Source organism: Chiloscyllium plagiosum, unplaced genomic scaffold (genome assembly GCF_037043375.1).
Source record: "Chiloscyllium plagiosum isolate Xiang-an unplaced genomic scaffold, Cpla_swu_hap1 HiC_scaffold_41, whole genome shotgun sequence".
NCBI classification, from domain to species: Eukaryota; Metazoa; Chordata; class Chondrichthyes; order Orectolobiformes; family Hemiscylliidae; genus Chiloscyllium; species Chiloscyllium plagiosum.
Genome location: NW_028270179.1, coordinates 3204097 through 3219467, shown reverse-complemented (window position 1 = coordinate 3219467; position 15371 = coordinate 3204097).

Genomic DNA, 15371 nt, shown 5'->3' with positions numbered 1-15371 from the left:
GCAAAAATGCGGATATCTCATTATATTTCAGTCATCTGCCTTCAAGATGGTGGATGCGCATTTTGGAGGGTGGCGATGAGTTCCTCACCAAATAAACCATTGCGTCTAATCTGTTCCTGTATCAATGGCAATAATATGGTGAATAAAGTTCAATGCCTGATTGATCCTTTCTTTCTTGAATCATTTTACCCTGCCTGACAGAAGATTTTCATAATTCAGAGTTAGTTTCATAATTAATGTAACCGGATATTTCACCATGTTCTTCAACTGTTCTCTGAACTTGGACTGTGTTGCAACATAAATTAATGTGTTTGTGCTGCAAGTTAAAATTCACAACGTATAGGCAATTTTTTCAAATATATATTCAGAACTATCATCGAGGAGTTCAGTAAAGTTAAAAATGAACAAAATATACGGAAACCACAGCAGTATGAAGCTGCACGATATGGTGAGGAGTAAAATCACAGAAGTTCGCCTGATCTCCATCTCTGGATAATTCTGTCCCTTGCTATGACACTTCAGTCCCTTACAGACTCGACTAGCCACTAATATATGCCTGACTATCAGAGCATTGAGCAACAGAATTAACCAAATGGCAACAATGGCGTTCAAATCGTATTAACCATTCTACATCCAATCCATTTTGGGTCAGTAAAATAGCTTCGTTTGTTAGAACAATACAGTGGAACATTATTAATTATTCGCTTGGGCTGAAATCGAAAGTAAATGGGAATTTTTTTAAACTAAACAATATACCGACTGTTGCAAGAACTACTGCTGCAGTTTTCCTGGTGTAATATTTTATTTTAATCCTCTCACAACAAGTTGCAATAAATTGATCAAAAGTAAAGGTGACAGTGAACCAGACTGAATAGTCCATTGCTAATCGAGCCAGGACATAGTTAAGTTTGTACACAGCAGTGAGTTCCAGGAGAGGGAACGGGCAATAAAAACTATTGATTCGGATTAGCATGACCTCAATGATAATCGTCAGTCGATCCGCCATTGCTAACGCCACCATGTAACGATTGATGCAGCTGGAGATTCCACACTTTCCTTGGGGTAGGATGACAATTGCCACGAGATTTGCTGTAAGGATCTCAATTTTGTTTATACTCGTGTGGAGATAGTAAGCACTGAGATTTGGTTGGAGACATGGCCATCAGCTACTTTCACTGTTTAAACCATAACTAAGCCAAGTCACATAATTACAGCTGCATTAATTTTCTTTCAAAACATGGAAATCGTGATTTCAGCGAATCTACTGATATGAAGAACTGAATATTTTTATGTCCAAAGAATCATTGAATAACTATGGAAGCTGCTCGGCTCCTCGAGACTGAACTAACCCTCGGAAGAACATGCCAGGGCTCCAAACCCTGGAAACCCACAAGAAGTTTCCACCTCTATCCGGTAATCTCGCATTTCCCATGGCAAATTCACCGAGCGGGCACATCCATGAACACGAAGGCTCAGTGGTTAGCGCTGCTGCCTCACAGCGCCAAGTCAGACCACACCAGAAAATCTTGAGTGCAGCCAATGATCCAATCATCTGAGCAGTTCCTACGTTGCAAAACCTTTTTGCTTTTCCAACTTCCTCAGTCAACTCTGTTTTCTGTGTTTAGAACAGCACCAGGGACCCGGGTTTGATTCCAACCTCGGGTGACTGTGTGGAGTTTGCACGTTCTTCCTGTGTCTGTATGGGTTTCCTTCGTGTCCTCCGGTGTGCTCCTATAGTCCAAAGATGCACAGGTTAAAGTGAATTGGCTATGGTCAATTTCCTATTGTGGTCACGTATGTGTGCCTTAGGTGCATTAGTCAGGTGCATTAACAGATGCCTAAAGGAAAGGACGAGCCACACTGCCATACATCAAAAACATTTCTGAACTGACAGCCAGACTACTGCGACCACTATGATTCATAACAGCAAACAAACCAACAGCCACACTCAGACAACAATACACCAGGGCGAAAGACCCGATACTCAGCATGAGCAAAACTAATGTAATGTACAAACTCCCATGCAAGGACTGCACAAAACACTACATAGGACAAACAGGAAGACAGCTAACGATCCGCATCCATGAGCACCAACTAGCCACGAAACGACATGACCAGCTATCCTTAGTAGCCACACACTCAGATGACAAGCAACATGAGTTCGACTGGGACAACACTACCATTATAGGACAAGCCAAACAGAGAACAGCCAGGGAATTCCCAGAGGAATGGCACTCATCCACAATTTCAATCAATAAGCAATCGACCTGGACCCAATATACCGGTCACTGCAGCGGACAGCTGGATCTGACACCGGAAGCGGCAGATATAAATCACCTATAAATGCCAGAGGAAGCGCTTCACAGGAGGCTCCCAAGCACCGAGGATGTCACCTAGATAGGGGACGAAACGTCTGCAACACAAATTCCCAGCTCAGCGAACAGAACCACAACAACTATCACCCGAGCTACAAATCTTCTCCCAAACTTTGAATCTCCAATTTTGGTGAAATCTACAAAATTACCACTACATCTCCCATGTATATATCCAAATAATTTATGTAAATGACGAAAAGTAGTGGACCCAGCACCAATCCTTGTGGCACTCCACTGGTCACAGTCCTCCAGTCTGAAAAACAACCCTCCACCACCACCCTCTGTCTTCTACGTTTGAGCCAGTTCTGTATTCGAATGGCGAGATTTCCCTGTATTCCATGAGATGTAACGTTGCTATCGAACGCCTTACTTAAGATATTGATCGCGTTCACCGCTCTGCCGTTATCATCTCCTTTGTTACTTTTTCAAAGAAATTCACTCAAGTTCGTGAGACATGATTTCCCTCGCACAAAACCATGCTGACTATCCTTAATCATTCCTTGTCTATACAGATATGTGTAAATCCTGTCCGTCAGGATTTGCTCCAACAACGTGCTCACCACCAATGTCGGCTTACTGGTCTATAATTCCCTGGCTTGTTCTTAACATCTTTTTTGTTTAATAATGGTACCATGTTAGCCATCCTCCAGTCTTCTGGCACCACACCTGTGACTATCGATGATACAAGTATCTCAGTAAGAGGACCAGCAATCACTTCCCTGGCTTGTCACAGAGTTCTAGGGACCTGACCAGGTCGTGGGGATTTATACACGTTTATGCATTTTAAGACATACAGCAATTCCTCCTCTGTAATATTAACATTTTTCGAGATGCCACCATCCATTTCCCCACATTTTATATCTTCCATGTTCTTCTCTACAGTAAACCATGATGCCAAATATTCGTTTAGTATCTCTCCATCTCCTAAAACTCCATACGAAGACCATCTTACTGATCATTGAGGTGCCCTATTCTGTCCCGAGTTATCGTTTGTCCTTAATGTATTGTGAAAACACTTTGGATTCTCTATAACAAAATTTCCCAAAGCTTCTCATGTCCTGTTTTTGCCTTCCTGATTTCCCTCCTAAGTATACTCCTACAGCCTTTATACTCTTCTAATGATTCACTCAATGTCTCCTGTCTATAAATGATATATAATTCCTCCTTGTTCTTAACCAAACCCTCAATGTCTTTCGTCATACAGCATTCTCTACACCTACCAGCCTTTTCGTTCACGCTGGACTATCGTAACCTCATTTCTGAAGTCATCCCATTTTTCAGCCGTTCCTTTACCTGCAAACATCTGCTCCAATCAGCTTTTGTAAGTTCTTGCCTAATACCGTCAAAATGAGCCTTCCTGAAATTGAGAACTTCAACTGTTAGATCTGGTCTATCCTTTTCCATCACTATTTTAAAACTCATAGGATATCGGTCGCTGGCCCCAAATTCCTTCCCCACTGACACCTGTCGTGCTTCATTACCCAAGAGCAGGTCAATGTTTGCACTTCTCTACTAGGTACATTCACATACTAAATCAGAAAAATTTCTTGTACACTTTTAACAACTCTTGTCCATCTAAACACTTCACGCTATCCCAGTCCATGTTTGGAAATTAAAAGTCCCTTATCATAACCCCGCTATTATTGTTATGCATAACGGAAATATTCTTACAAAAGTATTTCTTAATTTCCCATTGACTATTAGGTGTTCTATAACACAATCCCTTTCGTATTTCCCAGCTCCACGCAAATAACTTCCCTCGATGTATTTCCGGGAATATCCTCCCTCAGCACAGCTGTTATGCTATCCCTTATCAAAATCGCTACTCCACTGAACTGAATGACTATTTAAAGCGTCTTTAGAGAGCATTAACAATGAATCAAATTGCTGTGGGTCTGTGGGCCAGACCAGGAAAGGATGACCTGAAGGCCATTAGCAAACCAGAGGCGTTATCAGGACAATCCACGATAGCTCCGGGGTCACTATCATGATTTGCTTTCAGTTCCAGATATATTAACTGAATTTAAATTCCGCCAGCTTCCAAGTTCCACCATCCACTCCTGGACAGAAGAAACATCATTGGGACAAAACGAAAATCACATGTGTAAAACACTGGAGTGAACTTTTCAGTTAAGAAAGGACTGCCATTAGCGGAAATCCACAAATTCTTTGCGAATGCGCCATTGTATCACTAACGGAGTACCCTTGCACATGCCCCGTGTAAAGGTTCTCAGATGGTAGGGAAGATGGAAAGGACGTAACATGGGAATATATGAGATATAGTTCGTAAGTTCGCAGATGACACCAAATTTAGCGTTGTAGTGGGTAGCCAAGAAGGTAACCTGAGATTCAAATGGGCCAATGGGCTTAGGTGTAGCAGATGGAGTTTAAGTTAGTTAACGTGCATTTTGCAAAAGCATATCAGACAGGTTTTATAATGTCCTGGGGGGGTGGGGGTGGGGGTGCTGAGCAAAGAGACCTAGGAGTGCGGGTTCATAGTTTCTTGAAAGTCGAGTCGCAAGTAGATACGAAGAAGGCGTTTGGTATGCTTTCCTTTCTTGGTAAGAGCATTGAATACAGGGGTTTGTAGGTCGTGTTGCGGCTGCACGGGACACTGGCCAGGCCTTTTGCAGAATATTGGAAGGATGTTGTGAAACTTGAAAGAATTCTGAAAAACATACAAGGATGTTGCCACCGTTGGAGGATTTGAAGGGTAGGAAGAGGTTGAATCGGCTGGGGTTGTTTTTTTCCCTGGAGCTTCGGAGGCTGAGGAGTGACCTTGTAGACGTGTTTGACATCATGAGGAATGTATCCATGGCGAGGGAGGAAACTCACGTTCTGAGTCTAGATGTTGACGTCTGGAGGGACCTGCATTTATGCAACATTGCTGGGGGGATGATTGATTACTGGGGCTTAGAAACGATATTGATAATTTAGATGAAGTGATCAGACTGTGCGAATGGTAGAATAACTGTGTTTCGACCTGCCAAACTGGCAAGAGTAGATCGTCCACTGGTGTTGGCGTGAGGGGAGAGAGGGTGATAGACAAAAATTAAAAAGCAAAGCTGAGAGAAAATGAAGGAATGAGTTCGCAATTTGAAGGTGTTGAACTCAACGCAAGTTCAGAAGTTTGAGAACATGCCTGGTTTGAATATGAGATGCTGCTAAACCAGCTTGCGCTGTGATTCACTGGGGTATGGTAGCGTACCGAACACAGACACATGGGCTTGCGAGCAGGATGCTGTGTTAAAAAAACTGGGCTAAGGGAAGGTCAGGCTCATGCTTGTGCACGGACCGGAGGTATTCTGCAAATGGGGTGGAATGTCAATGTTGAGCAGGGATTGAGCGAGGGAGTGAGGTTTGAGAAAGCGTTGGCTTTATGAGATGGCGGGTTGCAGGAGCCCTGAGCATCGCCCCTCAGCTTCAGCAAGCTGGGCCATCCACAGAGGAAAATGCCGCCCCCTGGAGAAGCCAGAGTCAGGCAACAGGAACATAACGTCAAGTTGTAAAAGATGCAAGAGATGGAGAGCGAGTCCCAGAGTCAGAATATTCTCCAGCTCCAATCCCCCCCACCCTTTCACACCATCTCGACCACACACCCACCACACTCCAACCCAAACTTAATGCCCAAACCACCATACACCATCACATCTGTGTGTGTGTGTGTGTCTGTATGACCGTCTCTCTCTCCCGTTGTGTACAATTGCTTTCAGTGAGTGTTCGTGTGCGTTTGTTTTCAATATGTAATAATGTGTCGGTGTCTGTGTCTGTGTCTGGGTGGATTTTGTATCCTCATATGTGAGTGCGTGTATCTGTGGCCAAGCAGATGAAGAAAGAAGCATGTGCTGTAGCACTGAGGGACTGACTCACAACCCTCCTGGAATGTGAATTTCAGGAATAATCCTAACAGCAGTCCGGAGTGACTCAGTCCAAATGCAGACTCAGCCATCATTTGCCATGTCTGAATCACTTCCTCCCTCAGACTCCTCTGATCTTAGAAAAATAACCTTAGGTTTTTTAATCTCTCCACATACATGAAACTCTCTAGGTCAAGCAACATCCTGTCCAGTGTTATTACATCCCTTCCTTAATGTGGATTCCAGAACTGCACGCAATATTCCAGCTGTGACCTGAACTGTTTTATCCTGTTCCAGCATCACCTCCCTACTCTTAAACACTCAGTCATGTATATTCCTGCTTTGTTTGCCTTGCCCCAAAGCATCAGCTCACACTTGCCTGGATTGAATTCAACTGACCATCTCTCCTAAATTCAAGTCTAAATCATTGATGTCACCCACAAACAGCAGGGATCCTGTGATCTCACTGGACGCAATCTTCCAGTCACAAAGACACCTCTCAACCAAGACCCTCTGCCTTCTGCATCTCAGCCAACTGTGAATTCAACTCTCCAAATTTCTTTGGATATTTGGGCTCTTACCTTTCCTATCAGTCTCCGATGTGGGACCTTATCGAGTACCTGGCTGACGCCCTGTAGACAACGTCAAAAATAAACATATTACCGTTGTTTACACATCTGGTCACCTCTGAAAATAAAAACAATGATGTTGATTTGACATGTCCTCCCTTTAATAAAACCATGCTTACTGTTCTAGATTCATTCCTGTATCTCCAAATGAAAATTAATTGTGTTCCTCAGAATTGATTCCAATACTTTCTCCACCACCAAGGTTGGATTTTCTTTTTCTACAGCTCTCTCTCTCTCTTTGTCTGCATCTCTCTCGCACACTCCCTACTTCATTCTCTGTCTCTGACTTCATCTGTCTATTAACACTTCACTATCTACTCCTCCTTCTGTCATTCTTTCTCTCCCTTTCAAACTGTACCTTCCTGCCTCTCTCTTTTCTCTTTCTATGTCTCTCTCTCGTGCTAGCCCTATCTTTATGTTACTACCCCTGACTGCCGTCAGTATTTCTTTCTCTCTCTTTCCAGCTATATCTCTGTTTTTCTGTGTACACCACTCTGTCTCTCCTGTAAACAACAAATGCTGGAGATCACAGTGGGTCAGACAGCATTCACGGAAAGAGAGCAAGCTCATGCTTTGAGTCAAGAAATGCTTGAAACGGAAGCTGGTTCTCTCTTTATGGATACTTTCTGACTTGCTGTGAACTCCAGCATCTCTTATTTCCAGTATAAATTCTATCATCCGCAGTAATTTGCTCATCCCTCTGTATCTGGCTCTCTTTCTCTCTGTCTTCATAGTCACTTCTCTCTCTCTGTGATTTTGATCGCTAACCTGACCTTTCCCTCACAGTGTCTGTTTGTTTGCCTGGCTGTCTCTCTTCCTCTCTCTCTACATCTCTCTATCTATTTAAACCTCTCTCTTTCCATTTCACACACTGTCTCTCTTTGTGTCTTTCTATTTCTCTGTAACTCTCTCAAAATCTGTCATTCTCATTCACACTCTCCCTGTATGTCTGCCTCTGTCTCTACGACTCAAAGTCTTTCTCGCTCTCTATGCCTTTCTCGCTCTTTTTCTCTATCCACAGTTCTGTTTCACTCTGTCTGTCTGCCTCACTTTTTCGCTGTATTCTCCTCTCTCCACTCAACTCTTTCTCTTTCTCCCTATCTACCTGCACCGTCTCTCTTTTCTTTCTCTCTATGTCTGTCTGTCTCGCTCTCGTTCTCGCTATCTCTTTATTTATCTAACCCTTCTCTCTGTCTCTGTACCAGACTACCCTTACCTCAACAGTCTTCACTTCCCCCCACCCCCTTTTCCTACTTTCATTAGCACTCCACGCCAGGCCGGAACCACAGTTTTGATCCCCCTCACCCCCTGTCCCCGGCCTCTTTCGGCCTGAGGCATGGCTGACACGTCAAACCGTTCCTCAAATACATCATCTACCAGGCCATGTGCACCGGGAGCTGGGATGGGGGGTGGTGGGGTGGGGGGGGGGGGCATGTCCAGCAACACTGGAGAAGTTCCAGGGCAAAGCCGCCTACCTCAGGATCTGTGATCACGGTGTGTTAGATATACGGTCCTTCCCTACACCCCCCAACCTCGGGACTAGATATTTCGATGCACTCCTGCTTCACATTTGGGAATGCCTGTCTGGATAAATGGGCCATGTTTCTGGATCGTGTGGAACTGGTTGTGGATATATCTCAAGTGACTGAATGACCGAGGGAGAGAGAGAGTCCAAGTCAGTCACTGACCACACATCAGCTCCCTCCCCAGCAACTCCTGCCATTGCAGCTGGTTTCCATTAGCTAGTTGCAGACTGTCCGTTGCCCTGGAGCTGGGGATTGGCATTTTGATGGTTTCATCGTGTGTCGAATGCTCAGGTTAACTCACACATTGCTTTGTCACTGGTCTGAGATTATTGCTGAATCTGAAAGCAGCTCCCCACAGAATTCGAGCTGTGTCGAAATCTCACCATTTTCCATCGCAGACGACCATCTCCACAATCTCTGACAACAATGCAGCACTCACACAGCACTGACCCTCTGACAGTGCAGCACTCCCACAGAACTGACCCTCCAACAGTGCGACACTCCCACAGTATTTACCCTGCAACAGTGCGGCACTTACACAACATTGACCCTGCATCAGTGCGCTGCTCCCTCAGCACTAACTCTCCAATCGTGCGACATTCCCACAGCACTGCCCGTTCCAACAGTGACCCATTCAACAGGACTTTTCCCTCAGACAGTGCCCCTTCCAACAGGACTGAACCTCAGCAGGTGCGCCGCTCCTTCAGCACTGAACTTACATGAGTGCCAACTATCTCAGCACTGATCCTCTAATATTGCTCACTCCCTCAGCACTGACCATCCAACAGTGGTTTCTCCCTCAGTGTTGACCCTCTGAGAGTGCGGCAATCCCTCAGCACTGACCCTGCGACAGTGCGTCACTCCCTCAGCACTAACCCTCTGACAGTGGCCTCTCCCTCATTACTGACCCTCCAACAGTGCTGCACTCCCTCAGTACTGACACTCTGACAGTGCGGTGCTCCCTCAGCACTGACCCGCCAACAGTGCGGCATCCCCTCAGCACTGACCCTCTGACAGTGACCACTCCCTCAGTACTGAGCCTCCGATAGTTCAACGCACCCTCAGCACGGACCGTCCAACGGTGAGGAACTCCCTGAACACTGACCCTCCGACAGTGCAGAGCTCTTTCTGCTCTGACCAGTTGATAATGCCCACTCATGCATTGAAACTTCAACAGTGCGGCACTTCCCTCAGCACTGACCCTCCAATAGTGCAGCAGTCCCTCAGCACTGGCCTCCAACAGTGCGGCTCTCCCTCAGCACTGACTCTCCAATAGTGCAGCACTTCCTCAGCACTGACCATCTGGTAATGCTCTCTGAGAGAGTGGCACTCACTCAATTTCTTTTCAGAACCGTGTAATTATTCCAGAAAATTTGGAGCAGGAAGTGTTGATTCAGTTGAGAATCGTATGTTTATAGGGGGCACGGCTCGGATACTGTCCAGGCATATGCAGAAAATCCACCTCCCGCACTCCTTCTCTGATCTGAGCAGAACGACTCTTTGCTCTCTGATCCTGAATATACGGAAATGCTCGAGCTGCTGGGGAAGACCATTTCATAATTGGTCTTTGTATGCCGAAGTGGTGCCAGTCACTGTGTGTTGATCCGAGTCGTCAATGATGGAGTCTTAATTAAATGGGACGGATGGAGCTCCATCACTGAGCACTGTCATCTCACAGATACCAGAGTACAGAGTGAATCACACTTCCATGCAGAAAATTAGAGATTCTGAAATTAATGCTGCAAATCATGCTGAATGTCAGCAAGATTAAGAGACAGAATGAATCCCACTTACAATGTATGACTTGAAACAAAGTTCCACAGTCCCAGAGATTCATGGATCTGACAGTGAGAGGTGGGGAGAAAATTAAAGGTGCTTGGTCATATACAGTACCAGGCAATGGAAAATGTAGAAGGAATTCAGTATTCTCTTACATCGTCGGAAATTGACAAAATGCGTTATGCACAAATATCAACCAACAATCGTTGAAGTCCTGTCTGATTTTTTTTTTGTAGAAAACCATTTAATCAAGTAGGAAACCGCCATTAAATGATTTTAAATCCGGCACTTTATTGAACGAAATGTACCTAGAACTCGTCTTCATCCTGATCATTCCATGAAGGACCTGTCCATGGTCATCACAATTCTTTGCATGTGTTGTTCTCTAATGTGTAAATGTCATCATTCAAGAGTGTGAGGGCAATCATTAGCCAGAGTTAAGGACTATAACACAGGTTTTCAAATTTACAATTACTTTCAGTATTATAGAAACAGGACAATGTGTCATTTGAGCACAATTTCTTTCTTATCATTTTTTGAAATTAATTGATGACAATTGCTCAGAGAAAGAGCAGAAGATTCGAGAAACAATACAAGGTTTTCGTCGTTCGTTCCATGATTGGAAATTTCATGAATAGCTTTTTAATGACGATGAAGCAAGATTTCTGTCAGATTTCTCAGAACAGTCTTAACGTTATCTGAAATAACCCATTAACAAATAGCAATGAAAGCTGATGAGGAGTCCGCAGGTTTCACAAATACTAAAACTGTACACGACTCTGGAGTGCAACATAAAAAAAAACAACAGAATGAGAAAATGTCGAAATTTTGCAATGTCTAAGCAGAGTCTGTGTTATATTCGTGGAAAAGCGATCTTCAGGGAAACAGCTGCATCAGACAAGGGTATTGTTTGAAAATACATCTTCAGAGCATCAGCATGGGATCTCTGAGTTCAATGACGTTTCCACAAGGACACTTGTTGCTACTTTCATTCAGAAACAAATACATTCGTATTATCTTTACTCTCTATGTAGATTCCTAGTCGGTCTGCCTATCTCTCCCAGTCTGTTTGGTGCTTGCACACTGCAGAGAACATGCATGCCCTAGGTCAACACCCAATGCACAAAAATCGAAAAAGACTACAGGACCGTTTTCGCGTTTTGACCATTTCTCTAACAACTTGCGCAATTGCTGAAATATCCTCTGCCTGAAACTGACCAGAACGGGGTACGTCGAGGTGGGTTCGGGTTGGGGAGTTGGAATCCTGCACCGAACTCTCCCCTCACGCTTTTCAGTTTGGAAGAAATGCTAAGTGAATCACTTCCTTCCCCATTGTGCATAATTCTCACTATCAAACAATTCCCATATATCATTATTCAACCTTATTTAAGTTAGATTTCAATGAATCACTGTATGGATTTGCTTCCCCCAAATCCCGAACCTCCCCCATTAATCAAAAGACGTGAAGACAATACTGAGGGCCGCATTCAGGTGAAGGGTTTCCAGTCATAGATGGATAACTGCTTTATCAGGAGCTGAATGTTTAACTAGACTACGTAAATCTACTTATCTCTGAGCAGAATCCGGCTCTGATGCGAAAATTCAACTTGTTAACAAAAGGGTTTAACAGTTAAATTCCTGCCGCATCATTTGAGAAACTCACATACAGTTCGAGCTGCACCAATGCGAGCACATCTGCGAGTGTTTCATTATATTTCAGACGTCTGCCTTCAAGAAGGTGGATGCGCATTTTCAAGAGTGGCGACGAGTTCCTCACCACAGAAACCATTGCGTCTAATCTGAACCAGGATCAATGGCAATAATATGATGAATAAAGTACAACGCCAAGTTGATCCTTTCTTTGTTGAATTATTGAGCTCTGTCTGACAGAAAATGATTTTTTTGATGCCATGTAAGGAATAAAATCCTGCAGCATACAATGTTAACCCATCATTTTGTTTCCTCGTATGCACATTTCAACCGTGTTTGCAGGACGGTTGTTTTCTCTAGGCTTTGTCCTCTTTTCTCTAGGATGTGAGAATTTTCCTGCTCTTTTGTCATCAGTCATACAAGTTCATATAGGACGTGCCTTGCTGCTTTTGCAGATTTGTGTTATGCCTGTTCATTTCTTTCAGGCCTGAAGAAGGTTTCTGTCTGAACTGGTGCCCCTGTTCTTTCTTAGTTTCTCTGTTACGCAATGTGGATTGGTCACGCCACCTCAATACATCTTGCTTCTCTATTTTCTTTCCCAACCATGCTCTCCCAAACCACTCATTTCATTCGCGTGTCATCTTTTGAGCAGCTCTGAGATATTTCCTTTCGAAGTTCGTTTCATAATTATTATAACTGGATATTTCACCATGCTCTTCAACTCCTCTCTGAACGTGGATTGCGTCGCAATATAAATTAATGCGTTTGTGTTGCAATTTAAATTCTGCAACATATGTGCAATGTCCTCAAATATACATTCACAATTGTCATCGAGGAGTTCATTAACATTAAAAATGAACAAAATATACAGTAACCACAACAGTATAAAACTGCACGAAATTGTGGGAATTAAAATAAAAGAATTCCGTCTGCTCTCCATCTCTGGATCATTCTGTCCCTTGATATGAACCTTCAGTCCCTTACGGACTCGACTAGCCACTAACATTTGCCTGACTATCAGAGCATTGTGCAACAGAATTAAATCAAGTAGTAACAATGGCGTTAAAACCTTATCAACCATTCTAAATCCAATCCATCTCGGGTCAGTGAAATAGATTCCGTTTGATAGAATAATACAGAAGAACATTGTTAATAATTCGCTTAGGCTAAAATCGGAAGTAAATGGGTGTTTTTTTAAACTAAAAAATATATTGATTGTTGTAAGAGCTCCTGTTGCAGTTTTCCTGGTGCAATATTTAATTTTAAGCCTCTCGGAACGAATTGCCATAAATCGATCAAACGTGAAAGCGACACTGAACCAGACTGAACAGTCCATTGCTAATCAAGCCAGGAGATAGTTAACTTTACAAACAGCAGTGAGCTTCAGGAGAGACATCGGGAAATAATATCAATTGATTCGGAGAAGCATGACCTCAGTGATAATCGTCAGTAGATCCGCCATCGCCATGGCCACCATGTAACGAGTGGTGCAGTTGGAGATCCCACAATTTCCCTGGGATAAGATGACAATTGCAACGAGATTTGTGTCAGACGAAATAGGCAGAAGGGTCTCAATTTTGTTTATATGTGTGTGGAGATAGTAAGCACTGAGTGCCAGGTCAGTTCACACCAGAACATCTTGAGCGCAGACAATGAAACAATTATCTGAGCAGTTCCTACCTTGCAGAACGTTTTTCTTTTCCAACTTCCTCGTTAAAGTCTGTTCTCTGGGGTTCGCACAGCACCCCAAGCTCGGGCAACTCTCTGTGTGGAGTTTGCACATTCTCCCCATATTTGTATGGGTTTTCCATGTTAAAAACATGGAAATCGGCCCTTTTCACAATTTCAACCATAACTAAGCCAAGACAGGTAATTGTAGATGCATTAATTTTGTTTCATGCGTGGAACTCAGGATTTCGACAAATCTACTGATATGAAGGTCTGAATATTTTTATGTCCAAAGAATCATTGAATAACTACGGAAGCTGCTTTACTCATTGAGACTGAACTGACACTCCGAAAAAATGCCATCCAGAGCCCCCATCCCTGTAAACTCACGAGAATTTTCCATGCCTATCCGATAATATCATATTTCCCATGGCAAATGCACCGAGCGTGCTCATCTCTGGACATTAAAGCTCAGTGGTTAGCACTGCTGCCTGACAGTGCCAGGTCAGTTCACACCAGAACATCTTGAGCACAGACAATGAAACAATTATCTGAGCAGTTCCTATCTTGCAGAACGTTTTTATTTTCCAACTTCCTCATTCAAGTCTGTTCTCTGGGGTTAGCACATCACCCCAACCTCGGGCAACTCTCTGTGTGGAGTTTGCGCATTCTCCCCATATTTGTATGGGTTTTCTCCTGGTGCTCCGGTTTCCTCCTTCAGTCCAAGGATGTGCTTAAATGTACCCAATGACTCTGCTTCCACACCACAACTGGCAACGCATTCCATTCATTCACAACTCTCTGTGTAAAAAACCTACCTCTGATGTCTCCTTTATACCTTCCTCCTAATATCTTCAAACTATGACTCCTCGTACCAGTCAATCCTGCCCTGGGGAAAACTCTCTGGCTATTGACTCTATCTGTTACTCTCATTATTTTGTACACCTCTATCAGGTCTCCTCTCTTCCTTCTTCTTTCCAGAGAGAAACGTCCGAGCCTATACAAACTTTCTTCATAAGGCAAGCCCTCCAGTCCTGGCCGCATCCTGGTAAACCTTCTTTGCACCCTCTCCAAAGCCTCTGTGTCTTTCCTATAGTAGTCCGAACAAAATTGGGCTCAAAATTCCAAGTGTGGACTCACCAGGGACCTGCAGAGCTGAAGCAAACCATCGCAGCTCTTAAACTCGATCCCCCGTTTATGAAAACCAAAACACCATATGCTTTATTAACAACACAATCCACTTGAGTAGACATTTTGAGGGATCTTTCTCCGTGCACACCCAAATCCCTCTGTTCTTCCACATGGCCAAGAATTCCATCTTTAATCATCTGTGTTAATTTCTGTTTATTGATAGAGAGAGAATGCTATATTGTGTGTGAGAGAAAGAGAATGTGAGAGTTTGTGTGCGTGAGAAAAAGAGAGAGAGAATGGGAGATTGTGAGAGAGAGAGCGATGTGCAAGTGTGAGTGAGAGAAAGAATGTGTGTGTGCATGTGAGACAGAGAGAATGGGAGAGTGTGTGTCTGAGAGCGAGAGAGCAAGAGAGAGATTGTGTGTGAGACAGAGTGAGAATGAATGTGTCTGTGGGAGCGTGTGAGAGAGAGAGAGTGAATGTGTTTGTGTTTGAGATAAGAGTGTGTGTGTGTGAGAGAGAATGTGTGTGTGTGAGAGAGAGAGAATGTGAGTGTGTGTGAGAGAGAGTGAGTGTGTGAGTGACAGAGTGCGTGAGAGGCAGAGAGTGTGTGTGGGAGGGAACGTATGTGTGTGATAGAGAGAGTGCAAATGTGTCTGTGTGCGAGGCAGAAAGAGACAGTGCGAAATAGGGAGAGAATGAGATAGTATGTGCGTGAGAGAGAGTGAGAGTGTGTGAGACAGAATGTGAGACAGA